The following is a 16,644-nucleotide window of genomic DNA, read 5'->3' on the forward strand; positions in this document are numbered from 1 at the left end:
GGCTTTTAAAAAGTGAGGTCACTCCAAGCATATTGCCCCTGTGCACAAGGCTGGTTCCCCTTCTAATTCTTTAACATGTTGTGCCCTAGCCAAGGGATCCTCAGCAGAGGCTAAGCAGATGGGGATACCCTGTTTTGGACTTTCGGCCTCCAAAATCACGAATTAAATAAATTTATTTTCTTTATAAAACATTGAGCCTCGGGTATTTTGTTTATAACAATAGAAATGGGACTAATTCAGATGCTAATGGTATTTGACTGTTTCTTCCAGTTAAAGAAAATTACTTCTTATGATCTATGTTTCCTGAAAAGGATGCATAAGCATGGACCAAATTAAGAGCTGCATATCACTTTTAGAGAACTGTATTAGTATCTTCTAAGAAGTATACAACTTTTAGAGGAATAGTTATCATTTGTGTTACCAGCTGACTCAAATGATAGGAATCCATGATAATTTCCCAAACCCACACTCTTTAGCATGGGATAAAATTTTGGGATTCAATAGAAGTATAGTGGAATCATTGCCTCTTAATGTACACTTATTTGTGCATATTTTCTGCAGAAATGCTAATCGGTGATATTGTTTCCTATCTATATTCTTCACTAAATTATATGCTTCATGAGGTCTAGAACTAGTCCTTATCACTTGGTACTGTGCTAGGTAGCTTCTTTGATGTTCAATTTTTTTTGTATTTCAGAAATCAGAGATCTGAGTTCAAAATTTAGTCAATTGCTTCCTTTGAGATGATATGATAAATCCTTGTTCAGTTGCAGGTTAAACACACTTTGTAAAATGATTTCCCAAAGAGGATTGTACTGACCACCAGGTCAACAAAATGCACCTCAGACTAAGTGGTCAAATAAGCTTGAAAAATGTCATGTTATACAATGCACTTCTCAACATTATAATGCTCCTCTGTGAAGACTTGCTAAATATCTTGATGGGAAACCCTATTTAACCTCTTTTACATGTGGTTACAAACTTAACATTAGAACAGAATCTGCAAAGCCACCTTTTGAATATACAGACTTAAAATTCTCTGGTGTATTCTTTAGGAAAGTGATGAAAAATTAAGTCGGGATCTACTGGGACCAAGTTAAATATCACTGATCAATTAGAAAGATCTCTGACTCCAGTCAGAAGATCTGGATTTGAATCTTAGCGGGGCTACTTACTTTCTCTAAGAACTCAGACAAATTGTCATCTCCCTGGAGATGACTCCCACTATTATATATGTGACTCTTGAAGATATCTTAAAATTTAGGAGCTGCAGAAGTTGTTTAAAATGCCTGAAATTTTCTTTTCATCATGGAAAAAGATATTGAGCATTACTCTTCAATATAGAATTTGTTGAAAAGAGAATTGCCTTGTTGCAGATAATAGGCACAACAGCATGTGGGAATTTAAAATTTTTCCTTGGCTCAGACACAATGAAAAAAATTCTGTTTTGTTCTTCTATACAATTTAGTTACAGAATCAAAACCATTACTATAAGTGTCTACTGGTTAGTTCATCTTTTTCTTTAATTTATATAAATTAAGTAGTCAATAATACTTCAAAACCTGTCTAAAACAATTACTTTACCTCTCTAGATTTCCTTTTCTCTCTCTTCCTTTTACTATGTCTTTACATTTTCTTTTTTGTACTCTCTGAGGATTAATGAACTTAGGTGTACATCTTTGTAGAAATTTTTCTTGACCTTAATTATTCTTCCTATTTCTAATTTTTCTTCAGTATTTCAATATCAGATTCAAAAATTTACATTTTGACATTTGAATATAATGAAAAGTAAAAGAGGGATGACAAATGCATTTCATATAATGCTTTAAATTATTATAGGAAAAATTATAGCAATTTAAACACCAGTATATTCCTGTGTCATATATATATCAGGTTAAATACGATCAAAGGAGAGCACTGAAAAATAAGTTCTGCTATGTATAATGTAATGTGAGGTTGAAATTAGTGCCAGTGAGTGGGATACTAGGTTTGGGCTAAAAAATTAAAGGGTATGGCAGAAACCATTCTTATTCTTCAAAATCTTGAAGATGGAGCTAGCAATAAGGATGTGCTGTGGCAAAATATGGAACCATCAATTAGAATTGTTTTGACATCAAGAGATCACATTCAAGAACAACATCACAGAGGACTCAGTAGAGGAGCAGCAGCTCTAACTTTGGTCTAGCAATGGAGTGGCATTACTCTAATTCTCCAAACTGCAGACATTGGAGAGGGAAAGAGCTACACAAAGAGCAGAAGTTGAACTCCAAATAAAATTGAGGCACAATGAGACAGACTGCTTTCCTCCCCGACATACCTAAGCAAAATATACTTAATATATTTATGCTCTAGGGGACTAGAAAGTCCTTATTAAATCAGATACTCCAATTGAAAGTCATAATTAAAATTATTTACACATTTAACTACATAAAGTGAAACATTAAGCATGACATAAGTCAACAAACACACAGAAGATAAATGAATGGCTAGTCTGCAAACATATCCAATGTATATGAAAATATAATATCTTTCAAATGTAAATATCATTAAATATTTAAAAACTGATGAACAAAAAAAATATGAGTCAAGGGTGTGTACAAAAAAGTAGAAATGGCAAAATGAAAATGTTCAACTGTTTCAGCTATCAAGGAATTTACTAATTTCTATACTTATCTCTATGGTATACCCACACAATTGAATCCTGTGATATCACAAATATTATAAATCCTAGTGATGTTAATAAGGAAGGATTAAAATGGAAATCTCAAAACAGTCTTTTTTTTGTTTTTAAGAGAGATAATATTAATATAGAAAAAATGAAGCTTTAGCATGTTTCTTGATTAATTTAGAAGATAAACTCCAAATAGATATTAGTTATATTTTTGAGTTCAATGAATATGTGACCTGTCATAACTTGTGGTATCCAGTTAAAGCAGGGCTTAGGGAAAAATTTACAGTTTTCAGTGAATACATGAATTTTTATCTTATTATTAAATGCCTATTAAGTCATTTTGAGATATATTTTTAACCTATGAGTTTATTAAAAGCTAAAAATTCTCACAGTACTAAGAAGAAAAGCAGAACAATAAAAACTCTTACAAAAATGATGATTTCAATCAAAATTATCATAGCTGCTTGTGGAGAAAAAATGGCCAATATGTATTTAAAGATGTATTCATTTTATTATGCAGAACTTGTACTCCTAGATGTCCACATTAGAGATCTATATGTTAAATGTATGGAGCTCCAGCTGCACAGTAAGCATACGGTACTGTAAAGAGGTCTATGTGTTAGATATATAAAAATGAATCTAATTTCTATTATGATTGTTTTCTTTAACATATGAATCTAGTACTGCATAATTTAATTATAAGCCAATTGTTAAATCTTATTAATCTTTTTTTTAAACTTAGTTTCACCTTAGACACATAATATACTCTGAATCATGTTAGTCATTGAAATTTTGTCAAAGCCTGATTTATGACACAGTCTGTAATCTACATTGGTGAATGGTCAGTTTGATAAATGATCTATCTTGGCAAATGCCATAATTTTATTCTTCTTTAAAGCTGAGTAATATTCCCATTGAGTATATATACCACATTTTCTTTATCCATTCATCCATTGAGGGGCACCTAAGTTGTTTCCATAATCTAGCTATTGTGAATTGAGCTGCTATAAACATTGATGTGGCTGCATCACTATAATATGCTGATTTCAAGTCCGTTGGGTATAAAGCAAGGAGTGGTATAGCTGGGTCAAATGGTGGTTACATTCCCCATTTTCTGAGGAATCTCCCTACTGCTTTCCATGGTGGCTGCACCAATTTGCAGTCTCACCAGCAATGTAGGAGTGTACCTTTGTCACCACATCCTCTCCAAACTTTATTGTTGCCTGTATTCTTGATGATTGCCATTCTGACAGAGTGAGATGGAATCTTATAGTAGTTTTGCCTTGCATTTCTCTAATTGTTAGAGATATTGAACACTTTTTCATATATTTTTTGATCAATAGTATTTCTTCTTCTGTGACGTGTCTGTTCAGTTCCTTACTCGATTTATTGATTATTTGTTTTTTTGGTTTTAACTTTTTTGATTTCTTTATATATCCTAGAGATCAATGCTTTATCGGAGGTGCATGTGGTGAAGATTATCTCCCAATCTGTACATTTTATCAATACACATGCACTTTGCTGATATTTTAATTGTTTGATTTTTTTATCAATTCCTGAGAGTGAAGCACTAAAATATCCAACAATCATATGGAGCCTATCTACTGCCTCTCTCAGTTCTGTCAACTCCTGGTTTATATAATTTGAGGTTATGATCCTAGATACATATAATGCTAGATATTATGATACCCTGCTGTGGCATTGAACCTTTATTGTTAAAAAAATATTGACAATCTCCAGTAATACAAGTTAAATTCTAGTTCATATTACATCAAAATTGCTATACAAGTTTTGTTTAGATATTTGCATGATATAACCATTTTATATCTTTTTTATTTCATCTTTTCTTGGTCATGCTTATAAAGAGTAGTTATTTTAAGTAATATATATTTGGCTTTCACTCTTTTAAAAAAAACTTTAGTCTAACAATCTTTTATTCAGATAATTTATTTACATTTAATAAAATATGTAAGTGTGTTTAAGCCTAAAATTAGCTATTTGTTTTCTACTAGTAACATCTATTTTTTTAAAATGTCTCTTTTTTCTTGCCTTTTTGGGAATTAACAAATGTTTTATTATTCATTTTATTTTATAGACTATTTTAATTATATATATTTATATCACTTTATTGGTTATCCTAAAGTTAGTTTGTTTGTTTTTGTACAAGGGAATGAACCCAGGGATACTTCACAACTGAGCCATATCCACAGCCCTTTTTCAAAAATATATTTTGATTTTTTTAGGGATTGGCTAACTTCGCTTAGCACAATCTGCTCTAATGCCATCCATTTCCCTGCAAATGCCATGATCTTGTCATTTTTTAGTGCTGAGTAATATTCCATTGTATATAAATGCCACATTTTTTTTAAATCCATTCATCTATTGAAGGCCATCTAGGTTGGTTCCACAATCTAGCTATTATTGTGAATTGTGCTGCTATGAACATTGATGTAGCTGTGTCCCTATAGTATGCTCTTTTTAGGTCTTTTGGGAATAGTCCGAGAAGGGGAATAGCTGGGTCGAATAGTGGTTCCATTTCCAGCTTTCCAAGGAATCTCCATACTGCTTTCCAAATTGGCTGCACCAATTTGCAGTCCCACCAGCAATGTACAAGTGTGCCATTTTCCCCACATCCGCACCAGCACTTGTTATTGTTTGACTTCATAATGGCTGCCATTCTTACTGGAGTGAGATGGTATCTTAGGGTGGTTTTAATTTGCATTTCTCTGATTGCTAGAGATGGTGAGCATTTTTTGGTGTCTTTGTTGATTGATTGTATATCCTTCTCTGAGACGTGTCTGTTCAGATCCTTGGCCCATTTGTTGATTGGGTTATTTGTTTTCTTATTGTTTAATTTTTTGAGTTCTTTGTATACTCTGGATCCTCATTGCTATACAAAATTACATATAAGATGGTGTGAGGGGGAAGGGAAAAAAAGAGAGAGAGAAATGTGTTACAGTTGATGGGGTAGAGAGAGGTGATGGGAGGGGAAGGGAGGGGAGGGGGTTAGGAAGGGGATAGGAAGGGCAGCAGAATAATACAACAGACACTAGTATGGCAGTACGTATAAACGTGACTGTATAACCAATGTGATCCTGCAATCTGTACACGTGGGAAAAATAAGAATTCATACCCCATTTGAATCAAATGTATGATATATGATATGTCAAGATCATTGTAATGTTTTGAGCAACTAATAAAAAATATATTTTGAGACAGGGTCTTACCGAGTTGCTTAGGGCCTCACTGAGTTCCTGAGGCTGGCTTTGAACTTGGGATCCTCCTGCCTCAGTGTCCAGAGCCACTGGGATTACAGGTGTGGGTCATCACGCCTATCCTACACTAAAGGTTTTAATGTGGATCCCTGTCTTAGTACCCTTTGCTTAAACTAGTACATTTATCACTTAATGAAATATGCCACCATCTCGCACAGCTTGTCATTCTATCCCTTTTCATTCTTTGAACCATTATTCTTTGCCATTTATTTTTATCAGCAGGTTGTAAAGCCCATCATAGATTATTATTGAATTTTTTTATCCTGTTCATAATAATTGAAAATTTTTCCTAGTTTTCTTCATTTCCTCCTGACTGTTCACTCTTCTGTCTGGGATCATATGCTTTTGGTCTGACATGTTTCTTTTAGTTTATTATTATTATTATTATTAGTAGTAGTAGTAGTAGTAGTAGTGGATCTGCAAGCAACATCAGTACAACTTTTAATATGTTTAAAAATATTTTCTCTGGATGGATGATTCAAATGTAGAAATGTATTTTTTTCATCACTTTAAAATATTGTTCACTTGTTTTACTTTTTTGGGGGGGTGAAAAATCAGTGATGGTTTTATTGTTGCTTCTTTGAAGATAATATGCCAGTTTTCTCTGGCTGCCTTTAAGATTGGTTTTGTATCTTTAATTCAGCTGATTGATGATTATGTGGGTAGGTAAAATTGTTATTTTACGTGTTGTTTTTGGAAAATTTCCTTTCTAGACATGTGTTCAGCTTTTAGAACCTGAAAATGGATGTATAGAAAATTCTAAACTGTTATCTTTTAAAATATTTTTTTCCACCTCACTTATTTCTGTCCTTCTGGGATTCAGTTATACTTTTGGTAGAATTTTGCCCACATTGCATGTGTTTCCTTTCATTTTGGTCTTTTGCTTGTTTCACTATTTTTTCAAGTTTATGTACTTCAAATTGATTATTTCCTGCCTATCTTTCTTAGTTTACTGCTCTTATCTTTTACTGCATCCAATCTGTTTTTAATTAATCCAGTGAGTACTGTCCCAGATATTTTATTTTTTGTTTATAAAATGCCCATCTGATTCCTGTTTTATAGGAATTCTTCATCTATGTTGTATCCAGTCTATTTGGCTGTTGTAACAAAACACAACAGCCAAATAGACTGTGTGGCTTATAAAGTATAGAAATCTGTTTTTCACAGTTCTGAAGACAGAGAAGCCAAAGCTCAAGACAAATTTGGTGTTGGTGAGGACCTGTTTTCTGGTTTCCAGACGGCACCTTCTTCCTATGACATCACACGGTGCCAACAACTGTCTTGGCCTTTGTAATGAAGGTATTAATCCCATCTGTGAGGGCCTCATCCTCATAACCTAATCACTTCTCAGAGCCCCATCTACTAATACTTTCTCCTTGGAGGCTAGGATTTCAACATTAGAATTTTGGAAGGAAATAAACATTAAGGCAATTCATACCTTTTTTATTTCTATTGAATATACTAAAATTATTTATTTTTCCTAACAATATATGAAAATCTACAGATTTTCAAAACTATGTGTTTTTTTCCCCCTGTCTGGATTTTCAGTCATTTTGAATTCTAACATGCCTCATCTATTTTGGTTGGATTTCATATTTTGAGAATAAGAAATTGTGAGTCTCAGTATAGCATTATACTCCTAACGAGAATGTGAAAAAAATTGTGGCATTCAAATAAAGCACCAGTATATCACCTGGCCTGTGTCAAAGCTTGGTTTTAGACTTAGTTGGGTTGTTTCATTACACTATGTCTGTAGAAGGTGACCTATTCTCCTTCTTTTCAGATCATGTGGCTGTTATAATCAATACTAAGCATCCCCAGTTACTATTTTTCACTGTGTTTCTTGGAATTTTACCCTGTGAGTCTGCGATTCTAAGACTTCCACTTTGTGTTTTGAGTACTTCCCGTAATCTGTAAGTTGGAAAATGGTTTCAAAGAAAAAACTGAGGTTTTCACATCTCATGCTTCCCTTTGCTCAAGGTTCTACCTGGATTGGTTGCTCTCATGATTTCAATCATTTTTTTTTCAAATCACTTTCTTAGTTTTTATCCTTTATGGAGTAGGTTAATCCAATATAAGCTGCATCATTCTGGCTCAACTGTAAATATCTATATTTAAATTTGTTCAATTATGCCAAAAATATTTTTAGGTTTTTCCTGTCTTAAGTCCCAACCAGATATCTGCATTTCATCTTTTTTGTTATGCATTTTAACAAAGAAGAGTTTCTATACCTCTTTTTCCCACAAAACATTGACTTTCACAGAGTTCAAGACATTTATCCTTGCATAATGACTCATATTCTAGAATTGTTAGATGGCTTCCTCATGATGTCTTTTAGCATGCCATTATCCCTAATATTTCCTCTAAATTGGAAAGTTGATCTAACAGCATGGTTATATACATTTTAAATCTTTTGCTCTTGTTGTTAAGAACAATTCATAGATGACATTGTGTACTTCCTATTGTTATGTTCTGCATAAAACTATTTGAATGCTTGGTAAGGAGATAAAAGTCAATTCTTCCTTTTTATTTTTTATTAAGCAGAATTTGAGTTGGTATTTTTGGAGCACTAGCTTGAAATATTTTAAAATGAACACAAAATACCCCCTGAAACATATTACATGTGCATGTAAGTGCTGTTAATTATTTTATGTAAACATACCTAAGCATCTCCCTTTTTTAAAATCAAGACAGATAATTACTAGCACCCCAGAAACATTTTATCTTTCATGTTCTGCAGTTTTTAATCCTAAACAGGGCCATATTCAAATTCCTATCACTATTAATTGCCTATGCTTGTATTTAAACTTTTTATTTCCATGATACAAGTATTCCTCTTTCTGAAACTTTGATATTCTGTGTGTTTCAGTGCAATTTCACTCCTGGATTTTTTTCCCATCAAATGACAAAATAGCTAGATCCTAATCATTGTTACAACCAAGAATTGTACTGCACATTTCTAAATGTACCTAAGGGGAAAGTAGTATTTCTGCTGATAAACACTAGACTGTGCCCATATTGGAAGGCCAAATAAAGCTATGTGGGTGCCCAGGGAATTCTCTGAAGGTATGGTAGCAGGTAGGTCTCCAAACATATGGCATCTTTTACCACTATTTTATTTTATTCATCACATATTTTTTGTGATCATTTGTTTAAATTTCCCTCTATATTTGATTGTTACCTTCATGAATTGGCTTCATTTATCACTATACTGCGCATTGGAACAATCAATGAATATTTGTGGTTTGAAAGAACTTCTGATGCGTAATGTTTTAGTTTAAAAAAAGCAGAAAGGTAGAGAAAGACATTACAGTGAGATCCCAGATGGGAAAATGAGGAGATTACAAATTTTGCTATCAGGCAGGCATACAAAGGTAAGGAAAGTGAGGCCACCTTCAGAGTTAGGGCCTGAAATAAATATCCCAGAGTAGCCAAATGTTCTTGCTTAAATGTCTTGTCTTGAATGGAAAAGTCTCTGACATACTTTGTTTAAAACCAACCTTGTGAACCTGTTATCAAGATTAATGTGTTTTTAAAGAGTCCCTGTTGGTTTTTCCATTACCTATTTTGAACAACAAAATAAAAACAACAACAAAGGATGAAGCACTCTCACAGATTCTGATGGCTTATTATTCTTCTCAGCACACACGATAGGCCTTATAATTCCCATTTTATAGGGGAGTAAAATCACTACTTTATCGTAACTATTTTTTTTATATGGGTGGCTATTTTGAAACTGTCTTCGTACTGTTTTTAAAAAGAATACCACCCACTTGGCCAGACTCCACCTTTGTTGACATTATATCTCCATGAAATTTATGTTTCTTCTTTCCCCTTTTACCTGTGAATTAACCAGTCACTGAGGTTACCTGACCCAGACACAGCCCTACATCAATTTCACTAAATTATTTGGCCTTTACTCTAGCGGTGAAATGAATAGCTATATATCCACCACTGCTGCCAAAGGCATCTTAGTACATCAGGGTTTTGTGACAGCAGTTTTGGAAAACTAAAATACCAGGTCAATTGGAGATAATCATATCTTAAAATACAGCAGTCTTACCATACAGGCAGCCAATTTTTTTTTTTTTTTTGTTGTTGTTGTTGTTTAACTCTTATCTGTTTTGATCCACTATATTGTACTTTCATAAATAAAGAAATCTAAACTATTGATTAAGACTTAGAGCTTCTAACTTTTGTTAATTTTGATATCTGAAAATAGTACTAATCTCATTTGTTATATTTAGTGGGCCTTTTACATGATTCTTACTCATAACATTTTAGTTGTGTTTAGCACCCAAATTTAGTTTTTTTTTATTTCCTTCTTTTTTCTTCAAACTTTTCTGATATTAATAACCGTATGTCTATAAAACATATATGATTTTTTGAGATACATGTCTTCTTGTTACCTTGGCAAATGAGTTGGTATATTGAGTTTTATTTTTTATTTTTTACTGCAAGAGATTAGGTTATGATTTGAAAATTATTGTATTTGAAACACAATTATGTGATAATAAGATGGTGTACAAAGCCTTGGTCACATACCACATATTTTATACCTAAAGGAATATAATTTGTTTTAGAGGATTTGCCTGAACTGGAAGAGTCAAACTTAGTATTGTACGAAGATAGGCTTCATGGACTATAAATATACTTTAAAGTATACACACATTTTAACATTCAAGAAAATGTCAACAACTTACAGAGACTCATGTGTTTTTAACTTTTCATTGCTGTGACAAAATATCTGAGACAAATTTAAAGGAGAAAGGGTTTATTTTGTCTTACTCTTTCAGAGGTTTTATTCAAGATCAGCCAGCTCCACTGCTTTGGACTTAAAGTGAGTAAGAATATCATAATAGAAAGGACTGGGAGAAGAGAGCTGCTCACCTCATAGAAGCCAGGAAGCAGATAAATAGAGATGGGACAAGATGTATTCTTCAAGGACTTCCCTGAAGAACTCATTCTCTGTAACTAGGTCCCATCTCTCACAGATGCCACTGTCTCCTGATAGTCCATGTAGCTAGAAATCCATCAATGAGTTAATTTGATTAGGTTAGAGCCCTCTAACCTAATATGATCCAATCACTTCTCAAAAGCCCCACCTCTGAACATTGCTACACTGAGGTGGAACTTTCAGCACATGAGCCTCTGGAGGACATTCCATATGATATCATAACATAGAATAAATCTTTAAAACACACACTCACAAGTTTCTATATGCACCATATATTATATTATATACACATTCTATATATAATATACATTATAATGTATGTACAGTATAGTTTTAATCATAGCATAAATAGAATTTGGTATGCTGTTTTTTTCAATTAATGGGTAATTAGCATCGTAATACTATTTTTATTTTAAATGAAGCTTATCATGATACTGTCAACAATTTCCTTTGTACTTTGTCTTCCAAGAAAAACATAAACTTCAAGTAACAAGTCTGGTGTTAATTTTCTTCTGTATTACTCAAAATTATATGCACAATTTATGTTATTCACATCAATGCTGATGGAAAAAGAAAGACAGTAGTAATAATCCAACCAAAGTTCACGGTATTACCTCTCTGTGATACAGTGTGGTAACTGTGGGAATATCAGAAAAGAGTTGGCCCTGACATTTTGAAATGTGTTATTTCATGGTCAGGAGAGATAGAAACTACATGATGAAGAAAACAAAGTACTCAGCAAAAGTCATTTAAGATGATATACACTTGTAGAGAATGGAGAAAAATGGAAGAAGAAATATGGATGAATGTAATCAAAGATATAGTATGTAAGCTAAGCCTTGGAAAAAAAAGTATTAATTAAATAAAATTTCCACTGGTAGAGAAGATGACAAGATGGGAATGAAGGAAATGTTCATTTTCATTTTTTTTCAGATTTCATTTGTTATTATTTCTGAAACAAAATGAAAAGTATTCACTGGGAAGCTTCTGTAGTTATACAGCATTTTGTCATTGACAACTGTATCCCTAGATGGGAATAAAGTTGAATACTACAAGAAAAATAAAATCTCATGAAACCAAATTATTACTCTGTAATTAATACTATTTAATCTCATAATTTAAAATTACCCAATGAATTAGAATGCTCACAAAGTAATTAAGCATGAAAATTTGTTTTTTGTTGTCACAGTAAAACTGAATGAAAAATTTTTCTTAATACTCTGACTGTAGTTTTATTACTTTCAAAATACATTAACTATGCATTTAATTTGCATTTTATTTTGTCCTTTAGAGAGTTTCATAAGTTTTAAGAATTTCTTCTAATATGTTTTCCATGCTTATTGTTTAGAAATAATTTATACATGAGTTGCATAATGTATAATTCTGGCATATATTTTATGTACATATAGTTATAAATAGAGTTGACTCATGGATATATGTAAAATTAAAAGTATTATATCTACTTTATGGCATTATAATGAAACTCATTAATAACTCCTCTAGTAACATTATTTTAATAAGAAATAATTTCTTGAGAAAAAATACAATAAGAAAGAAAAATATTATTTATTTGTTTATACTAGTTATAGATGTCAAATGTAAAACTATAACAAATTATGGAAATGAATATTTGAATAATTCATACACAATGCATCCTAAACAGTGAATAAGGGCTTTAGTTGAAAATTCCTAGATAATTACAACACTGTTCCTCAAAATTTGAAAGTATTCATATAGATCTTTAAAGTTTAGATTGTTGGTACCTACAACTTATCTTTGTTTAATCATCTGCTTTTATATTTTGTTCTTGTTCACCTGCAATGATCACCTCAAATTGATCAGATTTATATTTCCTCAAACTTTGCAGATGAATTGTGAATCTTTCTAATTTTACATTTTGTGAGGGATTCAATAGCTTAAAAAGTGCTGTCATATGCAATTAAGCAAATGTGCAAAACTATGTGTATAATAAATACTCCCATATTTACAAAATCTCAAAATGGAAACACTCATTAGTCATTGGATCTCTCTCCTCTATTTATTTGGATTTGCATTAATTATACTGGATACAAACTACTAGCCATTTATAAACAACTTTCTGAAAGAAAATAAATACTTCCAGTGTCAGAGTCACATTAGTTGTAGAAACATCAATGTGTGTAAAGTTTGCAAATACATAAATAAATATCTATGGAGATAGTTTGGCCTGTATTCCATAGCCATTCATTGATTTGGTCTTTCAAAAGAAATATTGGGTCCCTATTCTATGTAGGGAAGAAACTAGGTGTCAGCAATAGAAAAATGAATGCGATATAGTCCATACCTGAGAGTTTTCAGTTTCTTACCTGAGATACAAAAGTAATTTTTGTAAATAATGTGGTAAATGCTATAGTGAGAAATGTGACTGAAATGCTGAAAAGAAACAGAGTTTACTATGAAAATTATACTACTGAAAGTATTGTTTATGGAGTGAAATATACTTTGTCCCTCTGGCAAGGCATAAGTAATTTAAAATTTGAAGGGAATTCTGAGATTTCTTTGAATCTTTGAGATTTCATGTGTGTCGTTTTCGCCATGTCTGGGCATTGCCAGAGAGTGTTATCAAGTGTTACTACAGAGAATGAAAAGGCCAGCCTTGTCTCTCATTCAGAAACTAAGCCCATTGCTATTATAGAAACATGGTGGACGTCAAGGTTCCATACAAAGCTAATTAAGCCTGCATGTGATTCCTTTGGATATCAGGAATTTCCTTTGGCAATGGAGCTCTGAGCAGTGTATGAGCTTTCTCTTACTTCACTACATGTGACATTTGTCCTCCAACTCATGCCATTCTTGGAATCATGGCTTGGCCTTAGACATTGAGAACGGTAGATGGAGAAGGCATGTTATCTGCAGGAACATAGTTTGAAAACAAATCTCAAGGACTCACCAGTCACATTTCCTTGACTTCAGTCTCATGGAACTTAATATATTTACCTTTTTATCCTTCTAGAATCAGGGACAGATCTTATCTGAGATACCCAGGGAATTTTTACAAAAAAAATGTGGTCTTCTATTGTAAATTATTTATGTATCATCACACACACACACACACACACACACACACACATACACACTCACACACACACTCACATGTATGATTCCATAATGTTTCTTCTCACCTAATTCTTCTAGCATGTAAAATCCCTCACTTCATATTTCTTTATATTTCAATTTAATGTTAGAGTAGTATGTAATGTAATATGCTTGATAATAAATTATTTCTTTGTGCTGCCCCATGCCTTATATACTCTTTCTTATTTTGCCTAAATGTCAATTGCAATATTCCCTACTGAGAAAAAAAAATTGATGTAAAATATAAGGCTCATGATTTAATTTTTATAACCTAATTGCTGAATTGGAAGGCATTTGGCATTTTTAATGTGCCAATTTTAAAAATAGCTACGACATGTTTTTTTGGTTACTTCAATTATTCTTAATAAAACCGTATGTACTTAGAGTTTTTAACCCTTCATTTTTTGGTGAAAGTATTGGTGTTCTGAAAATTAGAGGGAGGTGAACAGTCACTCAAGTAATTTTTGGAAAATGTGTTGGTTCAGTGCCTATGGAAAGCCAGATATAATAATTACTACATACCAGGAAAAGCAATCAGTTGAGGATAGAGAGTTACTGAACAGATAAAGACAGCATAGCTCAGGATAGCCTTGGGCCCAAAACAACAGGATCAGTTCTAGTAATTAGGTAGTTTATGGCAGCTGATAGGAAAAGACCAAGAGTTGTCAGTGGTTAATTTATAGACCCAAGCGTTTAGGTCACTGAAGTATCACAATAGAAACATGAAAGAGATCCCAATTTTGTGCATTGAAAATACAAGTGGATGCATCTTTCCAGAAGAAGGCTCATCTATCTAGTGGGTATTCTTACACAAAATCACACAGTGGTATAGGAAAAAAAAAATCAGGAAAATAAAAAGGAAAGAAATGCAGTGTCAAAGAGAGAAATAGAATTAAAACGTGTCATCAGAGAAACCCTTTGCATTTGAACCAAATTGAATGTACTCCAGACTTTTAATTGATTCAGTAGTTTCCCCTGTCCCCAAGGAGTTTTAAAAACATGTCTTGGTATTGACAAATTAGTAATTCTTTTTGCATGGAGGGTAGATAAAAAGGTGACAAAAGTTTACACAATGCATACAAACATTTATGGTACAGTTTGAAAACTGAAAAGACTTTGGGTAGAGGAAGAATGTAGGCACAAAGTAAAAACTGAGAAAATAAAACTGGTGCCCAATATCACACCAATGAGATGTACAGACTGCAATGAATAGGATTCAAAATAACTCACTTACCTTAAGCCAAGTCTGATGATAAAATCTCAATTGGAAGTGAATATGCACATTGGTTGTTAGAAAACCTAGCTATTAAAAATAATAAGGATCTGATGATGAGAGCCAGGCAGGCCATTTCTGCACTGGTGATTCCCAAAGCTACACAAACACTTTACAATAGATACACACTACTTGGTGAGCAAAGCAATCTTTGAAAGGTCACAGGCTCCCAGTGCATTTCTGGCATTTGTCTGAGTCACTTTGTGCAAACTAGAATATCTGATCATCCAATGTTGTAATGAATATTTGCTTATCTTTATTTTCTCCTGAGAGACCATCAGTTTTGGTCAAGTGATTAGTAAAAGAAAGTTAGAATGTAGGTATTATCAGGCTCTTTTTCAGGTGTCTATTTATCTATTTATGAGTAAGAACATTATTCCTCAAAAAAATTAGCCTCTTTTTGTATGTTTACAATAAATGAGCCAAGACATTATTGATAGAATACCCAACTAGTTCTCTCATGTGAGTGATTCGTCAGTGAGAATTGCTGTGTAACAGTTAACCCCCAAACTTAGAAACTAAAAAAACATATCTGGATCATGAATCTCAGTGTTGCTTAGCTTTGTGTTCCTTAGCTTTGTGTTCCTGGGCTATGTCTCTCAGAAGGTTGGAATGAAGTTGGTGACCAGGGCTGTAGTCATTTCAAGGGTCAACTGGGAGAGGATCTGCCTTCAAGATGATTCAAATGATTATTGGCAGGCTTCAGAAGATCCACTTCCAAATTTACTCACATGCCTGCTAGTAGACATTAGCTTTTTACGAACTGCTAACTGGAATCTTCCCTCAGTTCATTTTTTTTGCCACGTGATTTCTCCATAGTGTAGCTAAAAATATGGTTACTGGCTTCCCTCCAATAAAGCAATTAAGAGAGCAAGAGTAAATCTCACAAGTGACATCCATCATTTTTTCTGTGTTCAATTAATTGAGTGCAAGTCACTAGGTCTAGGTGAACAGATTTCACAAGGGAAAAAATATACTAGGAAGTGGGGAGCATTGGGCACCATAACACATGCTACAATCTGGCTTCATTTTTAAAAAATCATTGCCATTCTCAAAAACCCCAGTATCTCATAGAATAATCCTCTATTTGGTTTAATCTCAAGTTTTCAATTTTCTATATTTTTCATATGGGCACACAGCATATTTTATTTATGAAAATAAGGACACGTAGAGCACAAAGGTTTTACAGAATGTTGGAAAACTGTACTTATTGAATGTATGAAAGATAAAACCAAATCCCTTCAATGTGCCTTTTATCTTATGAAGTTTGAAACACTGGAAGAAAACTAATGATATACTTAAATATCTCTTGGAAATAGCAAAGGATTGAATACAAAGCAGTTCTGATCTGTTC

The sequence above is a fragment of the Callospermophilus lateralis genome, chromosome 4 (genome assembly GCF_048772815.1).
Source record: "Callospermophilus lateralis isolate mCalLat2 chromosome 4, mCalLat2.hap1, whole genome shotgun sequence".
Taxonomy (NCBI): domain Eukaryota; kingdom Metazoa; phylum Chordata; class Mammalia; order Rodentia; family Sciuridae; genus Callospermophilus; species Callospermophilus lateralis.